Here is a 20,738-nt window from a genome sequence, read left to right as displayed (position 1 = left end):
AACTTCTAGGCGTACAGATTGACTGCAGCATGAAATTTGACATCCATGTCTCCCAGACCATAAAGAAAGTGCATAAAAATTGGGTGTTCTTTATAGAAATAAACAATTCCTTACTAAACAGGCTAAAACCGCCTTAGCATGCGCCCATCTCATAGCAACACTCCTCTGTACCGCCCCAATACTCACTAACTTAAGAAAGACTGAAATAGATAAACTCAATTCCTGCTACAATAAAATAGCCAGGTTTGCCAAAGACTCTCAGTTTAGATCACATCATTGCTCAGCTCTTAAACAACTTAACTGACTTGAACTTCCACAACTCCTCCTCTACAACCAACTAATTTTTGCCCATAAAATCCTTCACCAAACTAACAAAATACCTGCCCTCCAAAATGTAATGATTCCACACTCAAACAATAGATCATGCCACTCTAGTAAGAGATTACTATTACAAGTAACAAAAGCCAGCAACACAGCTGGAGATTCCCTCTTCTCCAACTTGCTCTGCCGCACAGTATAGCATCCCATTCCTCCTTAACAAACTTTAAACAGATGCTAAAATGTCATCTGTCAGACTCATGGCTCTGCTCCTGCATCAGCCCTGGTTAATTCAACCTCTACCTCCTAAGCTATCCAACCACTTCCATCATTCAGCTACCAAACTACTAATCTCAGTTTTAGGACAGATCTGACCTCTAAACTCCTGTCCTTTCTGCTGTATGATATTTCTACAAGACTAAGAAGTTCCAATGCATACCTGTTTCTCAAATCCAGACATAGGAGTAAAAATCCCAACAGAGCTTCTATTGTACCCATCACTTATAACTATAAAGTATTGTGTTGATACCTAAAGTCTACAGCATTGAGCTATCTGTGTCCACAAATGATTTTACCATTAAACTGTGCTTCTCTGTACAATTGTACTGTGCATAGTTTGTCATTCTGTTTTCTAACTGTATCTTGTATCACATTTGTATTGTATTGGTATCTTGTATGTTGATACCTAAAAGCTATAGCTCAAATTGTCTCTGTCCAGAAATTATTTTACCATCAAGCTGTGTTTTTCGGTATCACTGTACTGTACATTGTTTGTTCATTTTGTTTTTCAATCTGTATTTTATGTTATACTTGTATTGATTTGCATCTCTGTATGTGGAGCATTTCTGCCCAGACCTCCGCTGAAAAAGGACATGTGTCCAGTCAGACTTTCCCAATTACCAAATGTTAAATAAATAAATAAAAATGTGAAGTGTCTAAAATGTGCAACGTGATGGCAGTGTGTGCAGTATGACAACACAGTCTTTTCAAAGAGTACAGTTATTTCAAAGAGTCTGCTATGCAGGTGAATATTATTACAAGTACCTGGTATGTGTTTGAAACTTATTTGGCATGGCAAATGGGATTTTGCAGACTTGGTTTGCTTGTGTTTGTTAACATTGCAGAAAATTGGAGAGTGTTTGAGCAAGAATGTAATATTTTCCTACAGACTGCTTTTTCTGATAAAGACATACATACAAAAGCATTTATTCTGCTTAATTTAGCTGGTTCAGAAGCCATTGAGAGATAAAGTTCATTTGTGTCTGCATGTGCTGTGCTTGCAGGGGAGGGGGAAGGCAGCCATATTGTGGTGCAGGCTGAAACACGGAAGACCCTGAGTGCTTAAAACATAAACTTAGAGAACTGTACAACTCTCAAATGAATATTACAATGGAAAGGCACATATTTTACACAAGAGATAAAAAGCCTGTTGAAACTTTTGCAACATATATAACTGACTTGAGAAACAAAGCAAAACCGTGCAGATTTGGTGATTTGAAAGATGAGTTGATAAAAGTCAGGCTTGTGTGTGGTGTTAATAATGATGCAGTGAGAAAGATTTTGCTTCGAGACAGTGATTTAACTTTAAGCAAAGCTGTAAAGATTTGTCAGATATATGAGCTTACAGAAAAGCACACAGACATGCTTACGAATGAAAAGAGCGTGCAAGCAGCTTCTTCCAGCACAAATGTTGATAGTATACAGCACTAGGTTAAGTGATGTAAGCCAGAGGGTGTGACTCCCACAATGAGACCCAGGGCAGCTACAGTAAATTCCAGGGCACGCGCAGCAAAACTAAGAGGTGATTTATCAAAACCCATGGTAAACCTCATAGTCAGGTAAGTGGAATCATTTCAGAAAGCTTTGTAAATCTAAAGAGGCACATTCTTTTATTAAGAGAGAGCATTCAAAGAAGCAGGTTGACCAAATAGAAAGCTGCAATCCTACTTTTTATGTTGATGGTGTGTCTGTGATTGAGGAATAGGTTACTGCAGTAGATTTGTTGCCAACGAGTGAAATATTTTGTACTGCTTGGATTTGTTTGGATTAATGGAAGACCTGTAGAGCTCAAAGTCGATAATTCAAAGTACAATGTTATGTCAGCAGAAATGTTTGCTAAAGTAAAAGCTGATGAAAAACTTGATTTGGCAAAGTGTATGAAGCTTGTTCCTTATGGCGGTGAAGAGATTCATACTGAAGGCTCAGTAGTGCTTTCATGCAATTCTGCTGGGAACAGCCATGACTGCAGTTTTACGTAGTCAAGAGACACATGCAATCATTGTTAGGCCTCAAAGATAGTTTGACTGATTTCATTTAATAAGGAAGTCCCCCGTGTGAGCATGAGTGACAATGAAGGTTTCACACAGAATATTTTTTCTGAATATGCTATTTTCAAAGACAAGCTTGGCAAACTTCCAGTTGTGTACTGCATGAAGTTACACCGCGAGGTAAGCCCATATGTCAGACCAGCACAGAAAGTTCCAGTAGCAATGCAGGACAGACTAAAAGCAGAGCTAGACAGAATGGTGCATTTAGGAGTAACTTGTCCAGTAGACGAACCATGTGAATGGGTATCTTCCATGGTAGTAGCTCATAAGAAAAGCTCAGATGACATTCAGATATGTATTGATCCAAGAGAGTTGAACAAAGCACTCAAACAACCTCACCATCTGATACAAACAGTTGAAGAAGTCGCTCTCATACCAAATGCCACTGTTTTTTTTTTCTATCCTAGATGCAAAAAGTTCATGTTGACAAATTTTGCTTGATCGAAAGTCTTCCTTGCTAACCACTTTCAGTACACCATTTGGAAGGTATAGATTTTTGAGAATGCTGTTTGGGATAAATTATGCCAGTGATGTCTTCTAACATACAATGGAGTAAATTTTTTTCAGGCTACCCCTGTGCTGTTATATTAGATGATATTCTTGTCAGAGGCAATGGTGAACTCAAACAGGATAGAAACCTCAGGAAAGTTCTAGATTATGCTCATGAGGTGAATCTTAAAGTGAATCCTCAGAAATGTAAATTCAGGCTAAAAGAAGTTACTTATGTGATTATTTCCAGTTCAGGCTTACGACCAGATCCATCCAAGCAAGATGCAGTTCTTGAGATGCCAGTTCCAGACAATGCCACATCCTTACAACATTTTCTTGGCATGGTCAGCTATTTAGGCAAGTTCATTCCAGATTTAAGTGAGCTTTCAGCACAGATACAAGAGCTGACATGCAAAAATGTAACTTGGTTCTGGTTAGAACAACACCAAAGAGCATTTGATGTCCTAAAACAGAAAATTGCTACCCATCCACTTTGAGATATTATGATATTCACAGACTTGTATCTCTGTCCTGTGATGCTTCAAATTTTGGTCTTGGTGCAGTCATTCTTCAAAAGGTCAGACCAGTAGCCTATGCATCTAGAACTCTTACCCAAAGTGAGATACAGTACGCACAAATTGAAAGAGAGTTTTTGGCAATAGTGTTTTCTTGTTCGAAGTTCAAAGATATTTATGTCCGACCTGTCCAGATTGAGACTGACCACCAACCTCTGGTTACTATTTTGAGGAAACTAATGCACACAGCTCCAGCCAGATTACAACGCATGATATTAAAATTGCAAAAGTACAATTTCAATATTGTCTATGCAAAAGGTAAACTTCTTTACCTTGCTGATACTTTATCCAGATCACCCAGGTAAACCACTGAACAGCATAACAATGAGAAAACTGATTTTGAAGTCATGGAAGAGAGAAATTATTCTTCCACACGTCTTCATGAACTCAGAACTCACACAGCTTCGCAACCAGTTCTCCAGAAGCTGAACCATTTTATCAGTCATGGATGGCCAAAAAAACAATCTTATTTACCACTAGAAGTGCAGCAGTATTTTCCTGATAGAAATGAGATTTTGATCTAAAATGGTGTCATCATGAAAGGTCCAAAAGTGGTAATTCCAAAATTCTTGCAACAGGAGTACATTAACATCTTGCATGAAGGTCACCCGGGAACTGATTCTACCAAAAGAAGGGCGAGAGGACTAGTATTTTGACCTTCTGTGTCAAAATATGTTGAGAAGGAAATCTCAGCTTGTTCTATTTGTAATAATATTAAATTGCACCAACAAAAAGAACCACTTCATCTAAACCAGATTCCTGAACTATCTTGGTCGACAGATGCCACAGATATTTTCAAATGGAATGGTCAACATTATTTGATATGACTCTTATTAAAATCGGTTCGCAATTGACCTACTTCCTAACCTAACTTCCAATCTGTTAGATGTCTCTCTACTCTCTCCCTTTCTCACCATTAAAATGGGAGTACCACAAGGATTAATTCTTGGTCCCCTTTTCTTTAATATCTTTACTAACCAACTTTATACTTCCTGTCCTCAGTTATCTCTCTTACAATATGCAGATGACTCTACTATCATCTCTTCTGCTGATAACCTCTCTGACCTACTATCCACTACACAAAACTATTTAAATCTCACAGAAACATGGCTCATCAACAACCAACTCATACTCAACCCTAAAAAGACTAAACTTCTACTCTTCCTTTTCGAATCCATCTGTCACCTAAAGTCTGCATTTTCCATCTCTTCCCTCAGTAATACAATCATTAAACCTGATACCCACACAAAGCTCTGTGGGGTGATCGACTATCAACTTAAATTTGACCTTCGTGTACTTCATGCTACAATGAAAACCCACCAGAAACTCAGTCTTCTCTACAGAAACAGATGTTTCCTAACATCTGACTCCATAATCTCACTTGCTCAAGCTTACCTTCTTCTTAACCTCTTCTGCAGCTGTCAAATCCTTACTAACCTACAGTCCTCTCTACTCTCTAAACTCGAAACCACCTATAATAAGGTTGCTAGATTTGCTGCTAATCTTCTTCCTAAACCTCACCACTGTCTTGCCCTCTACTCCCTCCTTACCAAGCCATCTTCCTGCCCTAATATCTCAACACTTGTCTCCTCTTAACACTCCCCCTTGACTTCTTCGAAGCTCTGACCAATATCTCCTAAAGATACTTAAACCTAAACGTACATTAGGCCAGTTGCTGTACAGTTACAATGGATGTGCACTCTTACAATATGCCAATGACTCGACCCTTATTACCACTGCCCACAGCATCCCAGAACTCCTTGCGCTTACCCAAGACACTTTTTCATCCATCAAAATCTGGCTCACTGATGATCAACTAATTCTAAATCCAAAAAAAACTAAACAACTTCTTTTCCTTCCTAAAACAATGACAACACACAAACCCAGTTTCTCTATTACCTCCCTCAACAATACCACTATCAGACCAGAACCCCATACCAAATTACTTGGTGTTATAATTGAAGATGAATTAAAATTCAACATACATAGCCATCATTGCATAAAAAAAAACACCAGAAACTTGGCCTTCTATACTGTAACCACAAACTGCTTTCACCCTCCACCAAACCCTCCCTGGCCATGTCTCTCCTATTACCCTGTCTTTTGTATGCAGCTCCAGTTTTTACTAACCTTCAGCCTTCACTTCTCTCTAAACTAGAGTAAACATACAATAAAATAGCTAGATTCGCCTCTAATCTCCCCTAAAAATCCCACCACTGCCTCACCCTTAAATCATTACCATGGCCTGAATTCCCTAAACATTGTTTCTTTCTCAACTGCATATCACACACTCAGTTCTTTATAATCCCACTTTCTGTCCCTCCATCTCTAATATTGTATCTCTGTATAACCCCCGACGTTAACTTTGTACATCTGACAAACATCTTCTTGACATTTACAAACTGTCAAAAAATATTGGTAAGTCCCAGCTCACACCTGGAACTCCCTTCCACTTAAAATAAGAAGTATCCCCCATAAGTTCCATTTAAACTACCACTCAGACACTACCTTCTTAAGACCTAGTCCTGTCCTTGCCAAGCTCCGACCTGATCTCTAACAGATTTCTTCCTAAATTCTACTTTTGATTACTTTTAAGTTTTTCTCTCTTTTATCCACCTTTCTTTCTTGCTCTTCTAACACTCCAATTTACAGTATATCTACAATCCTGTTCTTGTACATGTTCCTACTCGGGGATTACCCTGCCACTATTTTTATTGGATTTTTTGAAACTTATATATAAATATATTGTTTTTGTTGATTTCATTTTATGTAAATGTTTCTTGTCAATATTACTATTGTAATTTTTAATCTTTGTATTAATTGCTATTGCCATGTCTGTAATTATAATTGGCGCTTTTCTCCTTGGGTCTTAACTGAAAATGGGCTTTTGGCTCAGTTGAACCAACCTGGTTAACAAAACGACAGTAAGTAAATAAATAAATTTATTGCCAGTGTCTGAGCCAGTGTTACAGCATCTTGTCTGTAATGGAGACTCTAATTCTCGAAGTATGCTATTGAATGTTCCTGTTCCAGAGAACAGTTCATCTTCTGCTCACGTTCCTGAAATTATCCCTGAAGTTCCCATTGAAGAGCATGCCACAGATACTGTCCCTGTTGCTAAACCCAGTATTGTTTATTATATAACGAGGTCAGGTTATAGCTCAAGATCTAATCCTAGACACATGGCAACCTGGACATGATTGTTGTTGTCTATGTGCTTGCATAGTTTGCATGCTTATCTGATTGTAATTTTTCATGTGCTTGACAAAATTTTCAAAGAGGGAGGATGTAGATCACAGTGTGTGTGTTCTACCTTTAAAGCCACTGCAGTTTGTGGGCACATGCATATATGTACTGAGCAGATGCAAGCAGAGTGCCATTTTGTGCAAGAAGCCAGAGTGAAAGCTTGCATGTGTGTAGCAGTCTGTCAGTTTGTTTAAGTTTAATGTTCCAGTCATCCATCCTGATGTGTTTGTGTGTAATAAACATCTTAAACAAACACCCAAGCTTTATCGCCTTATTTGAATACACAAGGCGAGAGACAGTATGGTTGCCCTAAAAATAAAGGAATAGTAGAAAATAACTCTGAATTCAATGTACCATTCACTTATTTTGTTTTTCACTAGAATGTGAAGTTAAATTAAAAAGTAAATGTGTGTTGCCTGCCTGTGCAGCAGAAATGTACTTATTGGTATCAGATCCTTCTACAACTTCCCTTAAAAGTATGGTGACACATAATTGGAAGCACGCCATCAATATAATTAGCTTACCAATTAATAAAACTGATCCAGTGTTGGAGAGCTATCTGTTGGCTAAGCTGTTTCAGTTTGATGTAGATGAGTAGCAGGATTAACAATAAAACAGTCAGTATATTACGTCAGTTTCCTGCAGACTACCCTGTAATGTTAAAAGCCCTAGTCAGCAATTTCTACTTATTTTATAAATAACCAGGGTTAAATGATGATTGTTTCAGTTCAGCTTATAAACAAGTCCAGACACATCAAAAAATAAACACAGGTCAGCTTTATTATGATCACTGTCATCTTTTACATAAGACTTCATCAAATCTGATTTTCGGTAGTACATACATACTTACATTTAAAAATTAGCTAAATCCCTCTGCTGGGAGTGAGAGGCTAAAGTGTGCAGTGCTTTAATGTTTATTGGATGCAGGACCTCATATAGTTTAAGTAATACTGTACTAATTAGTTTCTCTTGGTGTCATGTTTCCCCAGTTTTTAAAAATTCCTGGTTATGATTGGTAGAAATGTTTTTAAGTGGTTTGCTGTACTCAAACAATCAAAAGTTAATTATAGGAGTGAGCCTCATCCAGTCAGATTCAGTTTGTGCAGATGTATCAGCTAATAAATTCTATTGCTCCTGAGTGAGGTAGGGGTTTATAATAATTGTCTCTCTTTAATGCCTGTATTGCATAAGGCAAGGGGGTAGTTTCAAATGTTATATAGTGAACATTATAATTATATTATCCCAGGAGTCTTTCCTGTTAAAACCATGGACCAGCACATCTCCACAACTTCTGTAGCTAGCCTGTTTGAGATGAGTACCTTGAGAAAGTGCAAGAATTGCCTTATGTTGTCTGATGATCATCTATTACTCAAACAGTATAAATGTGTGGAGAGTTGTATGTATATAATGTCCTTGGAGGTAGAAATGTCATACATAGTTAACTCAGAGACTAAAATCTTCTTGATTATTGGCAAAGGCGTTGTCCACCCCATAGTGCCTTTGTTAGGCAATAACCTGATAAATCTATCAACGTAAAGAAACAAGGAAAGGAAAACATGAATGTGTTACTAATCAATGCTAGGAGCATAAACAAAAAACTCCACTCCCTACAACCCCTTCTCACCTTGGTTTTTGACATCTGTGTAATGACTGAGACATGGTTTAAAACAGTGGAGAGCACTCTGACTGTGCAGGACTATTTTGCCTTCCCTATGTTTAGACCAGCTGTTGCCCAGGAAGTGAAAAAAGGTGGAGGTGTCCCAGTCTTCATCTAGAAGAGACTCACATTAAGGCTGGTAAAGCAGCATGATGCACTAGAGCTTCTCCAAATATCCATTCAAAAGACCTGTACTACATGTTAGCTAACCCTAGAACTCCATCTATGACCCAAGAAAGTGACAATACCTATTTAAACTACAGTCACTTAGTGTTAAACCCATTACATTTTTCCTAAGTAATCTAAACTATCCATCTACAAACTGGCAAACCTACATTACCACTAGTGAACAAGCACTGAGATTCATGAACTTTTTCAATACAAGCACCCTTTGAATAATTAGTCAGAGTGCCCAGTTGAACAACATTTTGGATCTTATCCTTACTAATATGAGGACATCTTGCACCATCCCTTGTGTATCTTTGTCACTTATTAGGCATGACCATAAAGCCATCTCCTTTGTAGTAAAATTTAAACAGAAATCCCTTCCACCCAAGGTACCTTTAGAAATTTCTTCAAGACAAACTTCCTACTCCTAAATGATACATTGGCAAGCTTCAAATCCCGACCAAATCCAGTTAAGTCCATTGAATAGGCAGAAAGGTACACCACCACAATATACCAGCATATAAATGGGTCCATAGATGTAGCTGTGCCCTATAGGAACAAGAAGCACAAGGCAAACCCTAGAAACAAGCTTACACTGTAACAGGTACAAGCATGCAAAATCTGAAGGTAGTGCTACTCAATGCTAGAAGTCTAAACCTCAAAATGCACACTCTCGAGGCAGTCCTAAAAATGGAGAACATCGATATCTGTGCAGTAACTGAGACCTGGTTCAAGGCTCCAGAGAGCAACCCTGCAATACCAGGCTACAACTCTTACCATACTTTTCGGCCACCAAACCAGGATCGAAACACTAATGGTGGAGGAGTGTCCATCTTCACCAAGGATATTCACACCACCAGGTTAGTTGCCCAACACAATGTGTCTGAAATTCTCCAGGTGCAACTTACACTAGGTAAGACTGCAGTCCAAATTGTACCTTGCTACAGATCCCCCACCATGCCCCAATATTCTCATTACACCTTTCTGAACATACTGGAAAATATTAATATACAACCAAACACCCTAATACTGGTTGATTTCAAATACCCTGCCATTAACTGGGAAAACTACTTGTGTACCAACACCTTTGCCCAACAGTTCTTGGAATTCATAAATTCCAATGCCCTGGATCAACTAATCCGCAGTCCCACCAGGGGCTCCAATATCCTAGACCTGGTCATTACCAGCATGGGAAATCGATGCTCCTCACCAATGGTCACCCCCTCATTGGTCAGGTCAGACCATAAACTAATCACCCTTAACATCCACATCCCACCCCCAGTAAGGAAACCTCCATAAAAAACTTCTCCAAAGCCAACTTCATGCTACTCAAGTCAGAAGTTACAAACTTCATGACACCCATGCAGATGGGAACTGAAAGTTCGACTGCTGAGTCTTACACTAAGGCACTGTACGAGCACATCCACTCATGGATGAATCATGCCATCCCAAATAGAACCAATATGCTGTCCTGTAAAAAAAGGAAGCCAATCTGGTGGTCGCCTGCCATAAACAAACTTTACAACAAAAGGAAGAAACTGTTGCAGAAAAGAGGAAAATCCCAGAATGCAAAAAACTCCCTTACCAGCCTCATTAAGAAGCTGAGATCCCTCATAAAATCATCCAAAGCTAGTTACGAAAATAAAATTGCCAAAGATTCCAAAGACAACCACAAGGCATTCTATAACTATGTCAAGAATCTAAATGGCAATGCTCAGATCTGCTCTGAGCTACAACAAAATGGCATTAAATATACTGATCCCAAGAATATTGCCAGTATCCTGGCAGATCGATTCAGTGCCAACTTCACCCCCCCTCTCATCCCCTAAATGGCCCGTCTCAGTACCGCAAGATTGCCAAATTCTGGTAATAATGGCCACATAGGTAAAAAACGAACTCTCCAAAGCTAAGAATACAGCATCCATGGGACCAGATGACATCCCGGGCTGTGTACTACATGAACTACAAAATGAACTGGCACCTCACCTAAGTGTCATGTTTAATCATACCCTCACCTTAGGCTTTGTGTCCACTGAGTGACACACAGCTACAGTTATCCCACTCCACAAGGGGGGATCCAACTTGGATCCTGGGAATTTCCGCCCCATCAGTCTGATGAGCCTGATCTGCAAGGCCATGGTACGTATTATCATGGAACTTATAAACACAGACGTTGGCAACCTTCAAACACTGGAACCCACCCAGTGTGGGTCCGTGAAGGGCCGATCTTGTCTCCTGAACCTGATTGACTTCTTCAAATCAGTCTCCAGAGCCGTGGACAAGGGTAAGGCAGTCCGCACAGCCTGTCTGGACCTCGCCAAGGCCTTTGACACCATCCCCCACAACAGAATCATAGATAAACTTACTAAGCCGGGCGTTAATCCCGACGTCACTCTATGGGTTGCCAACTGGCTTACTGACAGAACCTACACTGTAAAAGTAACTGACTCCAAATCCAGCTCCAGACAAGTGACAAGTGGAGTACCTCAGGGTTCAGTCCTGGGACCTCTCTTGTTTGGCATCTACTTCTCTGAAGTACAGGCCAACACTAAGGGACTCTGGCTAACAAAGTTCGCAGATGACTGCAAACTGGGAGCCATTATTAAATCCCCAAATGATGTGGATACTCTACAAAAGGGTGTTACAGAAACAGATGCTTGGTGCCAGAGCCCTGGGCTCAAGATCAATGCCAAGAAATGTATAGTTATCCCCTTTGGGAAAAAACATGTACCCATGAATTACCACATAGGTGGCAATACACTAAACACCGTAAGTGTGATAAGAAACTTAGGGACACAGGTGGACAGTGGTCTCACCTTCAATAACCACATCGCCATAACAGTCAGGAAATCCTTCCATGTGGCACACCTCATCACTAAGGGCTTTTCATCCAGAAAAAAGGAGGTCATTGTCTCACTGTACTCATCCCTCATTAGACCCATTATAGAATACAATGCTCCATTTGGTATGTACCTCTCAAGACATCTGCAACAACTGGAAAGGCCACAGAAATACCTCACTAAAAGAATCACAGGCCTAAAGCAGATGCCCTGTGCTGACCGCCTTTAAAAAACTCCAGCTATACTCTCGCATATCGTCTACTCCGAGGCGATCTCTGCTTAACATACAAGGCTATGTCAAACCCAGAGCTGTTGGACTTGCTACACTTAAAGAAATCCCAATCCCTCAGAGCCACACACTCCAGGGATCTAAACCTTGTCATCACAATAAACAAAACATGCTGGAGGGGAAAGGTTCGTGACCCAGAGACTCCTCAGACTCTGGAATAGACTGCCCATACATGTCAAGCAGAGTGCCTCTTTGGCTCTCTTCAAAAGGAACCTTGATGATTGGTTGGGAGAAAGGAAATTCACCCCGGGGATCACGTCAGTCGCCCTGCTAGACAGGGGTCCAGGGAAGTAAATAGTGTGGGAAGAAATATCTAGGGAATTGTTATGGCTAGGCTTGTATAGGCCGATAGCCTAGTACAACCTATGAACATGGTGGAACCATAATACCAACAAGCTTTACAATAAAAGGAAGAGAATTTTGACCAAAAGTAAGAAGAGTAATTCCCAGAATGATAGAGCATTATCACTGAAATAAACAACTCAGAAGCTTGATAAAATCCACTAAAGCAAAGTTTGTGGCTAAAATAGCTACCCAAGCCAAAGATAACCAGAAGGCATGTTTTAGTTTTGTTTGTAATCTCAAAAGCACAATATAGCAGTGTGTTGAGTTGATTGTGAACGGTGTTACCTACAATGAAGCAGAATGTATAGCAAACCTATTGGCTGATAAATTCTTCCCTAACTTTACAAGTTCAGATAATTTAGTCTTTCATAATAACTTAAATTTTTACATCCATGGATGCCCTTGGTGTATTTCTGCTGAACTCTTTCCAGTTTACTCATGCTTGTTTTCTTATAAGGTTTTCATATTATTATTCCATACTTACGTTTTAAGTCTAATATAACTGACAAACAATGACTTCATCATTTCTGATTACCTAGAATTTATGTACAACAACCAACTGGTTTTTATGATTAGAAAAACTCAAAGCTAGGATCTACCCATATATCCAGGTCTTTAAATTAATCTAAGGTTTCAATTACTGTGTTGTGGTTTATTAAGTATTCACATTTCAATTTATGTCTCGTAAATCTCATAAGCTTAGTTTTTGATGTATTTATCAACGCATTCCTGTTGCCAGATGGTCAGTTTAATCAAGTTCAATTGCAGACATGCCCTGTCTGTAATGCATGTGATCAGTGTACAAATATTCAAGTCGTTTGCATACAGACTATAGAACACCTCAGATGAAAAAAGATCTGAAAGATGCAATCTAAACAAATATGGGCCCAGGAAGAAGCCCTGTGTGAACTCATTTTAGGGCATCTTTACAGGATTAAATTCATCCACATCTCTTCCACTTAATCCAAATTAGCCATCTCACTGTTATATTCTAGGCTTTTCTTTTGATCCATACAATGCACAGGCCTAACAGAAGGGCACCTTAATCATGAGTGATTATAGAACAATGTTTTTGTGTGTATCCCTGCTTCCAGGTCACACCTCTGTCATCTGTTAAATCATTCAAGTGACCATTATTCAGATAAAAACAAATGTCACCACTGCAGCAGTTTTTCAAATGTAGCATAGTAGCTGGGGGAAATAGATCTGTCAGTAACCATATGTTAAAACAAATAATGAGCCATACTCCATTGGAACTGCAGAATTTGAAAGTCTTGTTGGGCACTTGGACTCACGTAAATGTTGCAACAACATATGGGGTATTCAAAAAGTAAATGTTTTCACTTTCCATCTCTAAAAATAGCTACTAGTGCTGAAAATGACATCACTTATTTCTATTTCATGTTAAAGAAAATTACATCACTTATTTCTTTTTCATGTTAAAGAAAATTACATCACTTATTTCTTTTTCATGTTAAAGAAGTATCTGTTAATGAAAGCATTGTTGATTGTAATCTTGTTTCATCAACCTGTAAAACATGTTTAGATTTTTTTTTTTTTACATAATTCTGTTGTAGTTCTGTTTTTGTATCATTTGTTATTAGGAGCTTTTCCCTCTGAACCTCCAGTAGACGTGGACCTCAACCCATCTGGACAACCCAGTAGAAAAAACATAAATGCAGATTCATATAAGCTTCATTGCTTGGTGTTGAGAAGCAGTTAGGTATTCAACAGTATTTTTCATTTATTTATTTATTTTTATGACCCAGAGTAGTACACTTTTGACCATTTACAGGTGTAGCCCAGGACATTAAAATAGAAAATACAATAAATGATTGGTAGTAGATTTTTATGGTGCTGAGGTGCCAGCTCGACTCCCAACCTTCAACGAAGGCACGCCCATTCATGCATGTCTTTCGACCGTGGGGAGGACATGCAGACTTCCCAGCGAAGGCGCTCCAGCCGAGAACCGAACGGGAGAACCTGTTACTGTGAGGCGACAGCGCTACTGCTGCACCACTACGGCTTTTACCTAATTTGGTACTGCAGCATGCAGACTAACTAGAAAGTTACAGAGAATCAGTAGCCATACACTTGAAATTCAGTCTGAAACATTAAATGCAGGTAAGAAGTTGAAAAGTTGTCATTAACAGAGTAATTATGTATAGAGTTAAACAGAACCCATCGCTAATAGGGCGAGTAAGGAATGTGGGAGAAATTAGTTGTACCTGGGCATTTGTTTAAAATGGGTAAGTGTAGCCAAACAGTGGTGTACATGTGCGACTAAAAGGTAAAATGGAAGGGTGGTACAAACTGGATAATTACATATGTTATGTAACAGGTACATGTAAAGCTGTCATTTCCTTTCTGAACACTTTAAAGGAGTATTACTTTAATAGAGGTAGGAAGGGATTCCCAAACTTGTGATCCTAAGCTGGAGAAGCTGTGGTCTGAGCAGTGCAGCTCTTTTTTTTCTTTGAGGAAGGTTATTCATAGAACGCTGTGTATCCTTGACTTGTGGGTGCCTCATATCTTAGATTTACAGGAAAAACTTTTGCTTGAATATTTTTCTTCAAGGATATGTCTTCCCCCTCAATATTAAGTAAGTGTGCTTGTGTTAAATAAGTAAAAATACAGTAATTTACACACAAACGTGTCTGTTATGTATCAGGCCTGACCACAGTACAAAAACTGATTTGTGCCTGAAGTTTAACAAAGCTACCAGTTTAGAAAGGCTTAAGAGTTTATTTTCCTAACAGTAAAAAAGAACAAATAAATGGGCTTGTATCTGGTAAGTCTTACAAATCTGAGCTCATCTGAACAAACTGGAAGGGAAAGTAAAGATGCTAGATACGTGCCTACAGATAGAAAAAGAGGCAGCTATAATACATGTAGAAGGGATATGTCCTTGTCGAGCACTGCTAAAGATGTTTAAGCACTGATGGCACCCACTGCTCAAATTACTAAGGCTGTTTTACAGCCTCTAAAGGATTGCTCACAAGTTGTTGTGCAGCTAGCATTGGAAATAAAGGCACATTAATGTCTCACCTGACGTCTGAATCATCAAAGATCAGACTACACATAATTAAACCGCAGAAGAGTTGCCCAGAATTTGTTACTGTAAAAACAACAAAAAGTATATTCACCTCACAGCATTTAAAGGTAGCTCCAAAACAGGTCCCATCATTCTCAACCTCCTAAACCACAAAGGTTTAATTGTAGAAGTTTGCTGAACAATAAGTAGCTCAGGAGGCTCTTTTATCAAAACAGAAATAGATGTCTGTTGTTCATGCAGACATATGCCTGCCAACTTCCAGATCAGAATTATAAGTGCTAATCTTTGTGAATGTGAAGGGGAAAAGAAGGAAGATAATTTCACTAGAGTTCTGTGGAGGATGTTGTATATGTTCTAGGCTGATTCTATTTCTGAGCTACATTAAAAATTCAAGGACAGTTCTCAGGCTTCTGTCTGTGCCCAAGATAATCTCTTTTTTGAGAGACTGCAATTTACATTAGGAAGTATTTTGTCTACTCCTCTGTAGACCCTTCTTCCCATAAATGGAATGCAGACATCACTACCCCTTTATAGGAATGGTTCATGTCAGCTTTCAACTATTGAAAAAGCAAGTTCTTCATCAAAAAAGAATGATAGAATGCACAGGGTCCCAAGACTGACTGACCCTAAGTTTATAATAGAAGGCTGATAAAGCAGAAGAAAAGAGTTTCATTGGCATCCCCTCCGTATGACAGAAAAGCTAGAGTGATTTGTGCCTTTCTTGTTAACTTTTCTATTGTCTTCAAATTATATGGCACACTTACATATCAAAAGCTCAAGACTTGAGCAGATGTAGTAATGTATCACAGTAAGCCTGATAATACCTACCTGTGATAAAATAGGAGTGCACATGCTTATATGTGCCTGTGATGCAGTGGATGCATCTTCTAGGGCATCCATGTCAGGTGTTATGTTTGGGAGGCGCACACAACACACAAATTAAAACTACACTGAAGGTATGTAGGCATGGTTTCTACTGACCTTTTGTTTGGTAAGCCTTCTGACAAGAGCTTAGGAGGTTGTGGGAGGAAAGGGACCACAAGATCTGTAGTCTGTCACATATTTTCTACTTCCAGCTCCAACTGCTAAGGAATTTCCTTACTACTAAAAGCCCTGTCTACTACAGTCAGATTCTTCTCAGATGATTTATAGGGGCAAGTGGTTACCTTCTTACATCCCAATCAAGCAGGGAAAGAGAATTATAAACACAAGGCCCCTGTGACGTCAGCCTAGTTATTTCTTAACCTCTTTCTCTGTCCCTGTGGGATCCAGTCTTTAACATTATGTGGCAGTTTGTCAAACTTACTGCAGACAGGTTGGTACTACATATTATTTCAGGAGGTTATTTACAAGGTTATTCTATAGTTTTATTAAATAGCACATATGAAACAAATCAATTCCATGCACTTCTTAATACCAAATTCAAGATGATTTGAAATTGATAAAGCAGTTGTTGCTAAAAATAATTATACAGTGGGTTTTAGGTCACCAGAGGGAATCAAGCTTTCATTCCAGGCATTTTGCAGTACTAAGACAAAACTTGAAGATCAGCTTTGAACCTGTCACATCCAAAACAGTGTCTGAACCAAGAAATTCCGAATGATAACTGAAACTCCTGATTTTCATAGATAATTTAATACATGGCCACCTTCAGTCCTTTAAGACCTGCACCCAGGAAATATTTCACATTCCAAGTTCTCACTTCCAGTTTGCACTGTAGTGTTAGCATTTTTACATCTCAGGAAATAGCAGAGCAAGGATTTCATATCTAAATGGTCGTTTGATGATAATTTAAACTCAGGAGCTGTTACTTGTTATTTCTATAAAGTTATAAATGTACTAAGAAATGGGAAACTTCAGCTGATTGGAGTAGTAACTTTTCAGGAGGGATTTATAAATTCTGTTCAGATGAATAGTTTCTTGACACTGTAGAAGCAGCTGGAAATGTATTTAATGAGATAACTTTCTACTCAACTTGCAGTTAAAGTAAGATAATACTTCAGGACTTCTGGGTACATGCTGTCTTGTAATGGTTTTGAGAATTCCCAGTGCAAGACTGCATATGTGAAGAATACAACAGATCTTGAACTAAAAGTCAGTCCACAGATATTTTAGATATTATTTCAAGAGTATCAGTAAAAAGCAAAAAAAAAAGTGGTAACACAACTGTATTACTTTGACAAAAAGGATGCTACTGATAGTTTCCACACTGATAATAACTGAGAGCAGAATACCCTCATTCTGCTTGGGAACACACTTAAAGAATGTCTCGGTGCAGAATTACTGGGCACTGCAGGGAAGGTTTCTTCATATCAACCCAAAACAGATTAAAATAGTTGTAGGGGCATTGGCTGATTTTCAGAACAGCTTCCTTTCAGGACCACTATGAACTGGTTATTCTGCATTGTAGACTCTTGCAGGGCGATTCCCTTTTCCACATAGTTATATGACCAGCAAGTAATATATTTAAGTATGTGGGGTGCAGGAAAGTGAAAGCCTCGTATGCTTGGAGGAGGACCTATGGAAAAAAGATGTTGTGTTTACACTGTATAGGTGTGATGATGTTCATTTTTGATCCTTTTGAATTCAGTTTGACTTTGAGTGGCCTGGGAGTCATCTCTACATGGTGGATTCCTACAGATTCATATGTATAATGTAGCGATGTATCAACAAACAAGGGGTAGAACACCAAATCATTTCAGTTCTGTGAGGAGGTACTTCAGATTTGGAAATGGGCAGTTTCATAATTTCATCTTTCTGCATTATGCCTTCCAAAAAAAAAAAAAACTAGCAGATTTTCTCAGCAGACAAAGGTTTCTGTTGCATGAATGCCAAATTGATCTTATATTCTTTCAACAAGTAGTGGAACTGTGGAGCTTGTCAAAAGTAGACCTGTTTACCATTCATCTTAACAAGCAGATTCCAGCTCTTTGTTCTGTTCAGAACCTCACTGTTTGGAAGTAGGATACCTTTTACTTTATTTAGAATCGGGGCATAATATATGCTTTTCCTTCCATTCTGTTGTTTCATCTGGCAGTTCTACAAGCACATCAAAAGTAGGGACAAATACGTTTTGGGGGAAGTCCCATACTAATTGCAGTAGTATGGGGTTGTTTACATTGCTCTGTGTTTGGTATATGAATCATTTTATATTGGGAAAATGGAATGTTTGTTTAAAAACGAATTTATGAACATATCTATGAGATCAAAAATAAAAATGAAAACAATGCTCTGTATAAGCATACCTGTATGTGTGAGGCAACCAATTTGTTGTGGAAGAAATACCAAAGAACATTAGGGTTGGCCCGTGGGAAACTTTAATAGAATATAAAGAATTATATTGGCAGTTAGTTTTACAAGCTAATAAGCCACCAGGTCTCAACGAGTATATTTCTATTTCCCCGGTCTTGAAGCTAAGAGCTGCCAAGTTATAAATTATAAATTAAGAACTAAGGAGGGTTGCCTTGTTTATTTTCAATCATAGGAGGCTAGGCTAATGGCCCTGGGGCCCTTCCAAGCCTAGCCAAGAGTTTATCCCCCAAAAAGAAACCTCAGCCAGCACCTGTCGCCCCTGTCACTGAGGGACACAGGTGGAACCCCTGGGACAGATTTGTGGTTTCCCATCCACTCATCAAGGTTGTGCTTGAAAAGGGTCAGTGAGGTTCTCTGTTTGACATGTATGGGAAGTCTGTGCCAGAGACGGGGCAGCTGTCTCTCCAGTAGGTTTTGCTGATGTCGCATATTAGATTCAGGCCCTTTGAGCAGGTAGTGCGTGAGGAGTTAGACTTACAGATATGGAGCATCTCTAGTAGGGCAGGGTCCGAGATTGCCTTTTAGGTGAGACAGAGATCACCCCTGAGCAATCTTTACGATACCAAGTAGAGTAATAGTGATTTGAGCCTGTCAGCAAAGGACAGGTGTTGGAGGCCATGGATTCTCTTTGTTAGGTATTTCAGTGGCCTTTCCAGTTGGTGCAGATGTTTGGAGAGGTACATCCCAAATGGGGCGTTATATTTAATTATTGGTCTAATGAGGGAGGAGTATAGAGAGATAATAACCTCCTTTTTCCTGGACGCAATCCCTTTACTTATGAGATGAACCAAGTAAAAGGCTTTTTAGTCGAATGTGAGGTTATCAGCCTAAGTGCCCAGGTCTCACCATAGGTTGTGTGCTTACTGTTTGGATTAATATTTTTTTAAGTATTTTTTGGTTTTAAAAAAATGTTTATAAATTTTTTACAGGGTTCTCGTATTTCTTTGAATGTCACATCTGCCAATTACGTATATGTATATAATGTTGGTGTTTCAATATGTTTATTTTTTTTTTGCATTAACTGTTTTGATCACCTTTTTAAAAATGGGGTTAGAAGCTGATGAATGTATTTTGATTTGTTAATTAGTTAATGAACGTTATTTGGAGTTGGGGTTATATGATTTATAAATGGGGAATGAACCAATTTTTCCTTGCATCTGATGAAGTTCCTGTCTGGTGGAACGAAAATGTGGTGATAAAGTTAATTGGGTTTATGTGGTTGATAGAATAAAGATTGTTTACATTGTGCTGCTAGCTGCTCATTCCTCAGTGTTGCTGGGAAGATTATTTGTGTCCCTGATTGGGAGTTTTTACACTGGGGTTCCTCGTGTAATATTTTCATGGTTTAACTACACCATTACCCATGGAATCATTGGGATCACATGGCAGACCCACTGGATCGGGAGCTTTCAATAATTCCATTCTAGATTTACGATCAATGTGGTAGACGCATATAATTTTTCTAAATGGATTAAAAAAAATGTTATGTTGTCCCAACTCACCTTCATTCTTGCTGGTTGGGTTCGGAGTTGATCCAAGGCTCCGACTCGGCCTTAATACAATAGCTCGAGAGCTTTTACTGGCTCGAGGCTATCCCTTATCCCAACATGCCTAGTGGCAGGTACCCAGATCTCATTTGCCGCTTGCAGCATCGAGATTGCTCAATACTGGCTCAGGCTAAGTAAGTTTTTTCTAATTATTGCTAATTTTTCATAAATTTACTGGTTATATTGACTCGTTAGAGTGTGTGTCTTTCCTTGTTAGTCTAATGACCCCTTTCTTTGCTCTTTGTGGTGTTTTTGGCTGTCATTTTTTCTTTCAGGCCTGCTTTCCCCTTAGAGCCCGTTTAAATTAGAGGGTTCTTCCCTTTCCTCACCCCTTTTCTGGGATTGCTATTTAAGTTAGTGGCTCTCAAATCAGGGGAGTTGCCGTTTAATTTAGAGGTTCTCCCCCTTTCTTCTTCTTCCTTTCAAAAAAAAAACCTAAAAATAATAAAAAATAAAAAAATAATTTTAAGTTTTTTTTCCTTGTTGTTGTCACCCTGTTTGCTTATACTTGTAGGCTGTGAGTGATAATTTTCTGTTTTTTCGCTGTGGAAATTTGTTTTTTTGACTAGT

The 20,738-nt window shown here is 38.8% G+C and overlaps 1 protein-coding gene across 2 annotated transcripts in view; it reads left to right on the top strand.

The window, feature by feature from the left end:
- The window catches only part of THAP2 (THAP domain containing 2), a 456,918-nt gene that overhangs the window by 414,352 nt on the left and 21,828 nt on the right, over nt 1-20,738 (top strand). The window lies entirely within an intron of this gene.

The sequence above is a fragment of the Protopterus annectens genome, chromosome 15.part0, assembly GCF_019279795.1.
Source record: "Protopterus annectens isolate FY-2018-M chromosome 15.part0, PAN1.0, whole genome shotgun sequence".
Taxonomy (NCBI): Eukaryota; Metazoa; Chordata; order Ceratodontiformes; family Protopteridae; genus Protopterus; species Protopterus annectens.
The sequence above is the reverse complement of the archived record's forward strand: the minus strand, read 5'-3'. Positions and strand labels throughout refer to the sequence as shown.